We start from the raw sequence: 10,791 nt of genomic DNA, 5'->3' as shown, positions 1-10,791 counted from the left end.
GTATGTTCCACGATTACAATGTAAAATGTCATCACATGTTAATCACAATTATATATTAATTATATATAATGTTGAGCCTGTGAATGACTCACCCAAATTTATGTTCAGGAGCCACTATACTCATGAGAGAATTTTAAATATATATCTGTGCAAGGGATGAATCTTGTAGCTAATTAAATGGTTAGTTCACACAAAAAGGAAAATTACCCCATGATTCACTCACCCTCAAGTGTATATGATATGACAGTCTTCTTCCAGATGAATACAATTGGAGTTATATAAATAAAAAATGTCCTGGCTAATCCAAGTAGTAAAATTGTAATAAATGGCAGCCTAGAATTTGAAGCCCAAAAAAGTGCATCCATCCATTATAAAAAAGTCATTAACATAAACTATATTGCAGAGGTAAGAGAACAATGAAAACTGCAGTAAAAGTTTAAATGAGTGTGACCATTGTTATTTGCACTGAGCATATTGTCTCTAAAATATACCCTTAAAGGAATAGTTCACCCAAAATGACAATTCTGTCATCATTTACTTACCCTCAAGTTGTTCCAAACCTGTATGAGTTTTTTTCTTCAGTTGTACACAAAGGAATGTCAATGTCAATGTTAATTTTATTATATAGCACCATTTCCACAACACATGGTTGACCAATGTGATTTACATAGAACAAACAACACTGGGACACTAAAGATAAAAGTAAAAATAAAAAATTGAAAAATAAAAAGTACAACAACCAAAAATAAATTGGAAGAATATATTTGGAAGGATGTCTAAGCAGATCTTGGCAGCCATTGACTATTTTTTTCCCCACGCTATAGTGCCATTTCCGTTAAATCCATTTAGATTTGACTTGAATTTTGTGTTATACAGTGTGGTTAATCTTTTTGTAGCTGAATAACTCACGACCATGTAAACATGACAAGTTAAATTGTCAACCCAGCCTAATTTACCTTGCAGCTAAACAAAAGAAATATGGTGTTTTGGCATAAATATATTAAAAATGATGCTAAATAAAATTTAGCTACTTTATGGCATATAGCTCAAAATCAGTGCTTTACTGTCATGTGCAACAAAAAATACATATTACTGTATTTGCTGTAAATTCAATAGCCTATTATATATCATTATTCTGTCCCATTTTATTTGTTAACTTATTTACTTAAATTAGACTACTTACTTAAATTTAGGGAAAAACATCCCTAATTCCAGCAAAACATTGAACTTGTGGGTCAGCCAGTGTGTGGGCAGGATGGGCTGGATTTGTGCAGGGCCAAATTTTATCCCCATCCAGCCCTGCTTGAGGGTGACTAAATGACGACACGGACATAATTTTTTGGGGTGAACTATCCCTTTAAGATCAGATCTATCTTGAATCATAGCGTGCCCCCAGTGTTCATTTGTCAACAGGGAAAGTCCAGACAGTCTTTACGGCTCTGAAGCCAAGTAGTACATCTAATGGTTTGAAGAGTTACACGAGGCAAAATGCTCATTTATGTGAATCTGCTGTCATGTCTGACAGCGGTCAGAGCAGGTAACGTTAAGTCAGATTGCTGCTAGCCTTGCGCCGATATTGCTTTTAACCATGTGCAGCATGTGATTTCGAAAATACACAGTAACTAATTGTAACCTATATAATGTAGCCGACTACTGAAAGTAGGACACGTTAAGAAACATTTCATAACAATATGTAATGAATTAATAAAATTAAATGTTTAATTTAGCCGTTTAGAAACGTTTACGAAAGTAAAAGTACGTGTAAGTAAGTAACGTTATAGACGCTGAGTGACTGAATTTGCATGCTGAGAATGTTCAAACCGTTCTTTACAATGTCTCATATGATATGATTTTCTAAAGGGTCTCACTCATTGATGGCTTTCGCAACATATATAATCGGACAAACACCGTTTCCAGAGTTCAGTGCTATAGTAATGCTGGATGATCTTCAAGTGATGTTCTATGACTCGGTCACGCGACAAGCTGTTCATCGCACTCAACGATTCAACACAATACGATGGAGAGAAAAGTGATGCTTATGTTATATTTCGTGACATGTACAATGACATGAAAGGTCGAGCATTTTATCTTAAGGAACACCTTAATCACACAGATGGTGAGAACATTTACCTGCATATTTATTTAATAGCTATAAGGTAGACTATTTTTAATATTGATTCATGAATGCTGCATTAATTATATTATTATCAAATATTTCAGCACAGTTTTGTACTTTTTATCTGCTTTATTTAAAATGCTTACAAAAAGTAGGAATCACAAGGATTTTTGTACCACGTGTTACATTTTTGTAGCAACAGTTGTCAATATCTTTGGAATAACTTTCATCCTTTTAAAGGTATACATGTTCATCATTTGAGATTTGCTGGGTGTGAATGGTTGAACGATGATAAACCAGGTCTACTCCAGACATGGGATGCTTTTGATCAACAAAAAGAAGAGGAGTGTGTCTTTAATGTGGAGAAAAATAATTTCAATATTGAATTACCATGGAGAATATGGGACCATTTACAATTTCGTCATATGAAATTTTTATATAAGAATGTATATCTTCCTGTTTGCATTAAAATTTTACAGTATTACCTACATATGAAAAAGAACAATGTGATGAGAAAAGGTGAGAGAATCCAACTGATCTTTATACACAAAGCTGTGTGGTGTGGCTTTGTGTAACAATAACACTGTGTATTGTTTTCTTTCTTTTCTCTAGTGAAACCCAGAGTGAGACTGATGAGGAAGACACTCCCAGACTCTCGAGGTCTTCAGATCAGCTGTCTGGCCACTGGTTTTTACCCCCGTCACATTAACCTGACCCTGTTCAGAGATGGTCAGCCTCTGGATGATGATCAGATCACAGGAGGAGAGATTCTGCCCAACGGAGACGGGACTTACCAGATGAGGAAGAGTTTGGTGATCAGCGCAGAAGAACTACATGAAAGACACAAATACAACTGCACAATGAAGCACCTCAATCGGGACAACAAACTGGACATTACGTTTGGTAAAGAAGAATGTGCAAATATCTAACAAAACTGTACTGAACAACAAAGTAGACATTAAATTCAAGATACTTTATTACCAATCTATACAATACAATCAAATTATGTCTTAGAAAATGCAACAAAGAACATTACAATGAATAACAACAAATGTTTGTCCAGTTGTTTATCTCACTGTTGTTGATATACACTCCAAAAATAAAGGTTATGTATTGGTGTATATGTTTCCATGAAGAACATTTAATATCCATAGAAGCTTTGCATTCCACAAAAGGTTACTTGTATTGGATTTCTAAAATGTTCTTTATACTAAGAAAAATGTTCACTTTGGAGAACCAACATTGGCTGAAATATGATAAATCCCTTTGACTCTTTAACAGTGTATATTTTGAAATAAATTGTATTTTTTTTTTTTTTTTTTTCAGATGTGGCCGAATGTGACCCAGGATCCTTCAGTCTGTCTGTAGTTATCGTTGTGCTGGTGTTAATGTGTGTTGCTGTTCTCATCATAACTGCACTCATCATATGGAGGAAGAAGACACTTGCGGCTGCTTGTAAATGTTCTGTGAACTCAATTAGGAAAAAGAAACCAAACAACAGGTCCTTTAGAAACTCTTTTAAAGTTCACGCCATGCATTTTAATGTTTCTGTAGTGTTCTTTATTTAACTGTTTCACTCTTATTCAGGACGAGGCTCTGAGACATCACAATGTGATTACTCCCCTACTCCATGTGAGTACACTATGTTTAAAGGGGTACTTCAGCGCTGGGAAGATGAATCTGTATTTAAACTGGGTCATTAATGTAGTAGAAATGTGAAATTATTTTTTAATTTGGTGCTTTGTAGACCGAAAAAAGACAGAAAATGTATTTTTGTCACAGGGGGATGAAAGACTACAATTCCCAGAATGCACTGCCCTGTGAGGCCATTCCCAAAGCCACGCTACTGGATTACAGTGACTGAGTTCAGAAAGTACAATTAAATACTGAACTTGTGTTCAATATAACGATCGAGTTGCCGCGTGAGTCTCACAGCAGACTCAGATTAGGAGTCAGATTACATTTAACGTCATAAATGAGTTGATGAGCTCTCTTGATGAGAGCTGAGGTAATCGCGACCACATTCGCGGCATACATTCACAACTCGTTTTCAGTTCATGCCTTTGGAAGCTTAACTTTCATAGAAATTAATTTGAGAAGTTAAAAGAATTACATTGTTTAGAATCCTTTGAAATTAATGCCTGTAGCTGAGCTGTGCTGTAAGTGTGATCTCCATTCCCCATGCACGAGTTGAAAACATGCGGAAATGGCTCCCTCTGCTGGCTGTAGTCTTTAGCCTCTGAGCAAAGAGGAATTTTTTCAGAATTAAAATGCATAAATCTCCCGTCTCAGGGGGATATAAGAGGTGGGAGCACGATCATTTGAATATACTCCAGGGTTTCTACTGATACAAAGTCATATGTTAATCGCTGAAGTAACCCTTTAAGGAAGTAATACAAAACAGCACAGGTTAATATTGGACATGACAGCCAAAATATTTTTTATTTTCCTTTTTTCAGCTTCCGTGCAAGATGAGAAATGAAATGTGAGTCTAAATGGGCCTATATTAAATTCAAACTTAAACTTAAAAAGTCTTATGGATGCCATTATGTTTTGTTATGATAATGGCTAATGAAATGATATGTGATTAAAACAACAAAGGAATGTAATATAGGTACACTAAAATAACACAGCATACAACACAGTGTACAGTATGCAACCTAAAAATGAAGCCTGTATGGCTGTTTTTTATTGTTGTTCTTTTGCTGGTCCAAGGTGATCTCTGTTTTATTATTCTGCTATTCTGTATTATACATGCATAACTATAGTATTACTTTTATAAAATTTTAATATTTGTTGGAGAAAGGCATTGTATTTTGCGTATATGAAAATGACTATTAAAAAAGACAATGAAACATTAGGCCGGTAACAAATATAAAATAGTTACTAAAAGTCTATTACAGTGGTTCTCAAGGCCCCATTATCCAAGAACATTTCAGAGATCCTGGTTCCTCTTGTTCTGATGAAATGACAAAGCTGCCTATTTTCAACTTTTCATTAAATGGTGTTAGTGATCTTATACTTTTAGGGTATAGCTTGCTGAAGACTTGGACCTGGACACTCTCTCTCTCTCTCTCTCTCTCTCTCTCTCTCTCTCTCTCTCTCTCTCTCTCTCTCTCTCTCTCTCTCTCTCTCTCTCTCTCTATATGTGCGTGTGTGTGCGTGTGTGTGCGTGTGTGTGTGTGTGTGCGTGTGTGTCTACTTATGTAAACAGATAATATTAAATTATATATACCCAATAGTGAATATTTTATTCACTGTTGTTCTCTTGAACTGTTTTAACTTTTTTTAAGCATTGTAGATTTATATGGTTGAATAAAATGTTGCATTAACTTTTTCTCTTCAGTGTCATGGGAGATTGACCTAAACAGGACACCTGACACACCTAGTGCTATTGACACAGTATATGACTCAAAATTCTTTTTCACTTTCCTGTTGATGCAAAGCACAACTAGCATGTAAAAGTTACTTATTAAGTGACTACAAAAGACCTTAGTCTGGTAAATAAGAAGTAGTACATGTCATAAAACAGATGTTCAAATGTATGGCATTTACAAATTTATAAGGGAGCTGAATAACAAGGGTTCAGAACAATAATGTGGATACATTCAAGTTGTTATCTCTTTGTCATTAATCCGAGGTAAAGTGTACTTAATGTAGTGTAAGGCATTGTTCACTTCACACGTGTTCATGGATGATACTGGAAAAGCAGCAACCATATAGTACTGTACAACATATTATGTATAAATTGTCTGTCTGTATTCATTAATTCATTTATTCATTAAACATTTATTTTCTACTGCAGAATTTACTATCAATCCCTCAAGATTGACCGTAACCATATCCTGCCAAGCCAGACCCACATCAAGATGTTTGTTCTGGAAACTCACCATAGACAGGGCTCAATCCGAGGGGCAGGATAAACGGTTGTCTTTCAAACTCCCTCTGCACACAATAGGATAGCGCTACAACCAACCAGAGCAACGAAAGTGAAGCAGAGCTAGTTGATAGATTACTTTCGCCGTATCGGGTCGGCAAAACTCAGAACACATCTTCCTTTTTTAAAGCGGTACTTCAGCGCTGGGAAGATGAATCTGTATTTAAACTGGGTCATTAATGTAGTAGAAATGTGAAATTATTTTTGAATTTGTTGCCTTCTTGACTGAGAAAAGACAGAACATGTATTTTTGTCTCATGGGGATGAAAGACAACAATTCCCGGAATGCTTCGCTGCCCTGTGAGGCCATTCCCAAAGCCTCCGCTACTGGATTACTGTGACTGAGTTGGAGAACGACACTACAATTAAATACTGAACGTGTTTGTTCAATATAATGAGTGAGTCGCCGCACGAGTGTCACAGCACAAACACTGCAGAAGTCAGATTATACATTCACCGTCATGAATGAGCTGAATGAGCTCTCCTGATGAAAGCTGAGGTAATCGCGTCCACGCTCGCAGCATACATTCACAACGCGTGTTCAGTCTGGTGCGTTTTCAGTTCATGCCTTTGGAAGCTTAACTTTCATAGAAATTGATTTGAGAAGTTAAAACACTTACATTGCTCAGCATAGCTCTGTTTATATGAATGCCTGCAGCTGCTTGTAATGCTTGTAAGAATTTTCTCTGGGCTCACTCAGAGAATATCCCTGCACTTAAAACGTGTCCAGTGCAATCGCGAATCTCTCCTTTTCGCTTAACCTAAGCGTGTATGTGCACAGACTGTGTTCCGTGCACTCGCAAGAAGAGAAATTATCTTATTTACGATTTCTTTCTCTTAGCTCTTGGCATAAACGCCGTCGAAACGGCAACAACCAATCAGAAATAGGCTTCAACGACTGACCAATGAAAATGCGACATCGTACATGGAATCTTATTGGTTGATATTGAATCGCTTTTAGTAATAAATAGTACTACCTAACACTGATTATATGTTTAATTTATTTATTTTCATGATATTTAGTGGTGGATTGATCGACTTGCTGATGACTCTTAATACATTGCAGTGTTTTCCTGTAGCCACTTCTGCTGGATTGTCAGCATAAGCCAGCACTAGCACTAATTAATCAAACAATGAGGTATCAAATGAACAATAGCCTACTACCAGACCACTACTTACCCAGCATATAGAATTCTTTATTCATTAAAGCTAAAGTGTGTTTTGCACCACTGTATGAACATACAGACAAACGCAAACTCATTTGTTGTGTGCAGATGGACACTTAAAACAAATATAGAAATAATAATATTAATTTATAAATAAAGAGACAATGTGTACAGTTAGCAACGAAATCTGCTAATGAATTTCATATTTATAGTTTCTACATATGACAATGTAAGTATATGGGTATTTTAACATCGAAATAAGATGCACTTTAGCTTTGAAGCACCTCAATCGGGACAACAAACTGGGCATTATATTTGGTAAAGAAAAACTAACAATAAAATGTTTTAAAGTTAAAGTAGACCTCAGGTTTACTAACAGTCACAACAACAACAAAAAACACCTTTAGCTAAGTGATATTTATAAGTGGGTTTTTTTTTTGGGGGGGGGGGGGGGTCATTTGTTTTATTGGCTGATTGCATTATTGTGTTTTAAGGCTGCCTGTCCACTGTGTCTAAATATTTTTAAACATTATCAAACCATTTGCTTAAAATCTACTTAACAGATAGGAAGTAGCTATTAGACATATTTCTGGAAAAACTTGAATTGCACATATTAATTCACATCTTGCTCTCAGTCATGCCCTTCTCTCAAAGTTTCTTAAATGCATTAGAATAGAAAAAAAAAATCCCCAAATGTTTTAATACTAGGCCTACAGTCCGCAGGCACTTACAGTTGCAAATAAAATGCGTATCTGGTATTAGACAGAATATTGTGATGAGTTTGCAGGATTTTGAAAATCGGTCGACAACGACTAGGATACAGGTGAATCCTTGTGATGATGGCAGGTCAGTCATGAAGTCGATCCCCAGATGACTCCAGGGACGCTCGGGTATCGGAAGAGGGACCAGCTTGCCCTCGGGGAGTCTCCTAGGGGTGTTGACAATGGCGCAGACTGAACATCCTTTTATGGGAAGCCAAACAATCCAAAAGTGGGATGAGTCAGCGGGCTGTTACAGAATATTTCAGCGCGCGGACGTGTTTACAAGCGCTACCCAATGGGCAGCGCGGCGCGAATTAATCCGTTTTTTTCACGGTCTATGGAACTAATCCTCACCAGCGCTGCAATGAACAATTTAAACCGATACAAGTTCATTTGAAGCAGAAACTTCAATGAGTTTGTTATCAATATTATGATATTATGATATAGCCTAATATCTATCTATCTATCTATCTATCTATCTATCTATCTATCTATCTATCTATCTATCTATCTATCTATCTATCTATCTATCTATCTATCTATCTATCTTGACTTGACTTTTATTGTCCCCTTGGGGAAATTTGTTTGCAATTGTTTCCACATGCGTAATCACAACACAACACACACAATACACAGAAGAAGAAAAAAAAAGAAAAGAAAAAAAACTATACAATAAGACTAACATAAAAATAATAATAATAATAATAATAAAAAAAAAAAAAAAAAAAAAAAAAAAAAAACATCACTGAGACCAGCTCAGTAGACACTGCAAAAATACAATTTTTCATTTAAAATTTTAACTGCTTGTGGCATAAAAGATTTTTTCCCCCTATTTTTAAAAAACACTGGTATTCTAAATCTGTGCCCTGATGGTAATCTCTCAAACTCATTAAACAGAGGATGCCTATTATCCAATATAATTTTCATTGCTTTCTTCCGACATCGTGTTTCATATATTTGTTCTAAGCCTGACAGAGGAATGCCAGTTAGCTTACTTGCAGTACTTACAATTTTCTTAAGTGAACTCTTTAGCACAACTGAGAGATTTCCATACCAGCAGGTAATACAAAAAATCAAGACACTTTCAATAAAAGAGTTATAAAACAATCTTAATATTGGGACACGTACATTAAATTACACCATCTTCCTTAGGAAGTATACTCTTTGCTATCCCTTTTTACACACAGCATCAGTCCATTTATCCCACTTCAACTTGTGATCCAAAACAACCCCAAGGTATTTATACTCATTAACACTCTCAATAGGCTCTCCCTTAATAGTAGTCACACTCATCAAAGACTCTTTCCTAAAATCAATACTCATCTCCTTAGTTTTTGCAATATTTAACTTAAGGTTTGAAGTGTTGCACCAAGAAATAAATTCATTTAAAACTGGTCCGTGATTTTCCTCATCCCCCTGAAGGAGACTAACTAATGCTGTATCATCAGCAAATTTAATTAGGTATCTCCCTGGATGTGTACTTGTACAGTTATTCGTATACAAAATAAACAATAAAGGTGAGAGGACACAGCCTTGCAGAGATCCAACATTAGTAATCTGTTTCTCAGACAGTGTGTCCCCCACACACACTCGCTGAACTCGATTTCTTAAAAAGTCCTGCAGCCAAAGAATAAGCCCCCTGTCTACGGAGAACTCTGTGGCTAGTCTTTCAACCAAAATAGATGGTACAATATCATTAAAAGCTGAAGAAAAATCTGCGAATAATATTTTAACATGATTTTTGAGACTTTCAAGATGTGAGTAGATAATATGCAATAATGTTAAAATTGCATCATCCACACCCTTATTTGGCTGATATGCAAATTGAAAAGAATCCACTAAATGTTGTGTCTGTGACACTAGATACCGTTTAACAAGCCTTTCAAAGCTTTTAAACACCAAAGAGGTTAATGCAATTGGCCGATAGTCACTAAGCTCTACTGGTTTATTCTTTTTTGGAATAGGTATGATAGTTGAGGTTTTCCATATAGTTGGTATAACATGTTGGTCTAAAGATGTTTGAAACAACAAACTGAAAATTTTGGCTAATTGCTCAGCGCAGTTATTTAACACTCGTCCGCAGATGTTATCAGGTCCTGGGCTCTTGTATCTGTTACATCTTTGAAACAGTTCCTTGACCTCAGCCTCTTTGATGAGAAAATTACTATTAATCACCGTCGAGAAAGTCCTCTCATTATTATTGTTATTACTATCCTCATCCTCACTTGTATCCTCAAAGCGTGAAAAAAACTGATTTAACCTATTTGCTAATTCAAAGTCTCCGTTTATTGCTTCTATAGTTGTAGTTTTTGTGTTATGATTTCCCTTACTTTTATGTGGTATACTAATCATCGTCCGGATGCCTTCCCATGCCTGTTTAGAGTTTCCCTGTAACATTTTCATGCTTGGCAGTGGCACTGTGTACAAAAAAATACTTCACTACACAGTTATTTCTTTATTTTCTTTTATTTATTTTATTAGCATTAGGCTATACAGAAAGGTCTGATTCATGCACTCTTACAACAGTTTGTTTCTTTTCACAATAACATTTGAGTTCATGATTTTAATATAGTGTTTTTTGTGGCAGATAAAGACTAACAGACTGTTTGTTGATCTTTGAATAAAAATATGTTTAAAATTCTTCTTTTATTATAGGCTAGTATAAGGCTACGCAGTCTAATATAGCCCCCCATCCCTTCACTCCAGACCGCAGACCTATGCCGCAGACAGACCCAAAACTCAAGGAAGATTTTGTGACTGTTAATGTACGCGCCAATATGGTAGATGGCAGTATAGGCCTACTGTTTGTAA

The 10,791-nt window shown here is 35.8% G+C and overlaps 1 pseudogene; it reads left to right on the top strand.

The window, feature by feature from the left end:
• Nucleotides 1-1,423: 1,423 nt before the first annotated feature.
• LOC137038683 (major histocompatibility complex class I-related gene protein-like) lies at nt 1,424-6,018 on the top strand (annotated as a pseudogene).
• Nucleotides 6,019-10,791: the final 4,773 nt, after the last annotated feature.

This window comes from Pseudorasbora parva, chromosome 13 (genome assembly GCF_024679245.1).
Source record: "Pseudorasbora parva isolate DD20220531a chromosome 13, ASM2467924v1, whole genome shotgun sequence".
Taxonomy (NCBI): domain Eukaryota; kingdom Metazoa; phylum Chordata; class Actinopteri; order Cypriniformes; family Gobionidae; genus Pseudorasbora; species Pseudorasbora parva.
The sequence above is the reverse complement of the archived record's forward strand: the minus strand, read 5'-3'. Positions and strand labels throughout refer to the sequence as shown.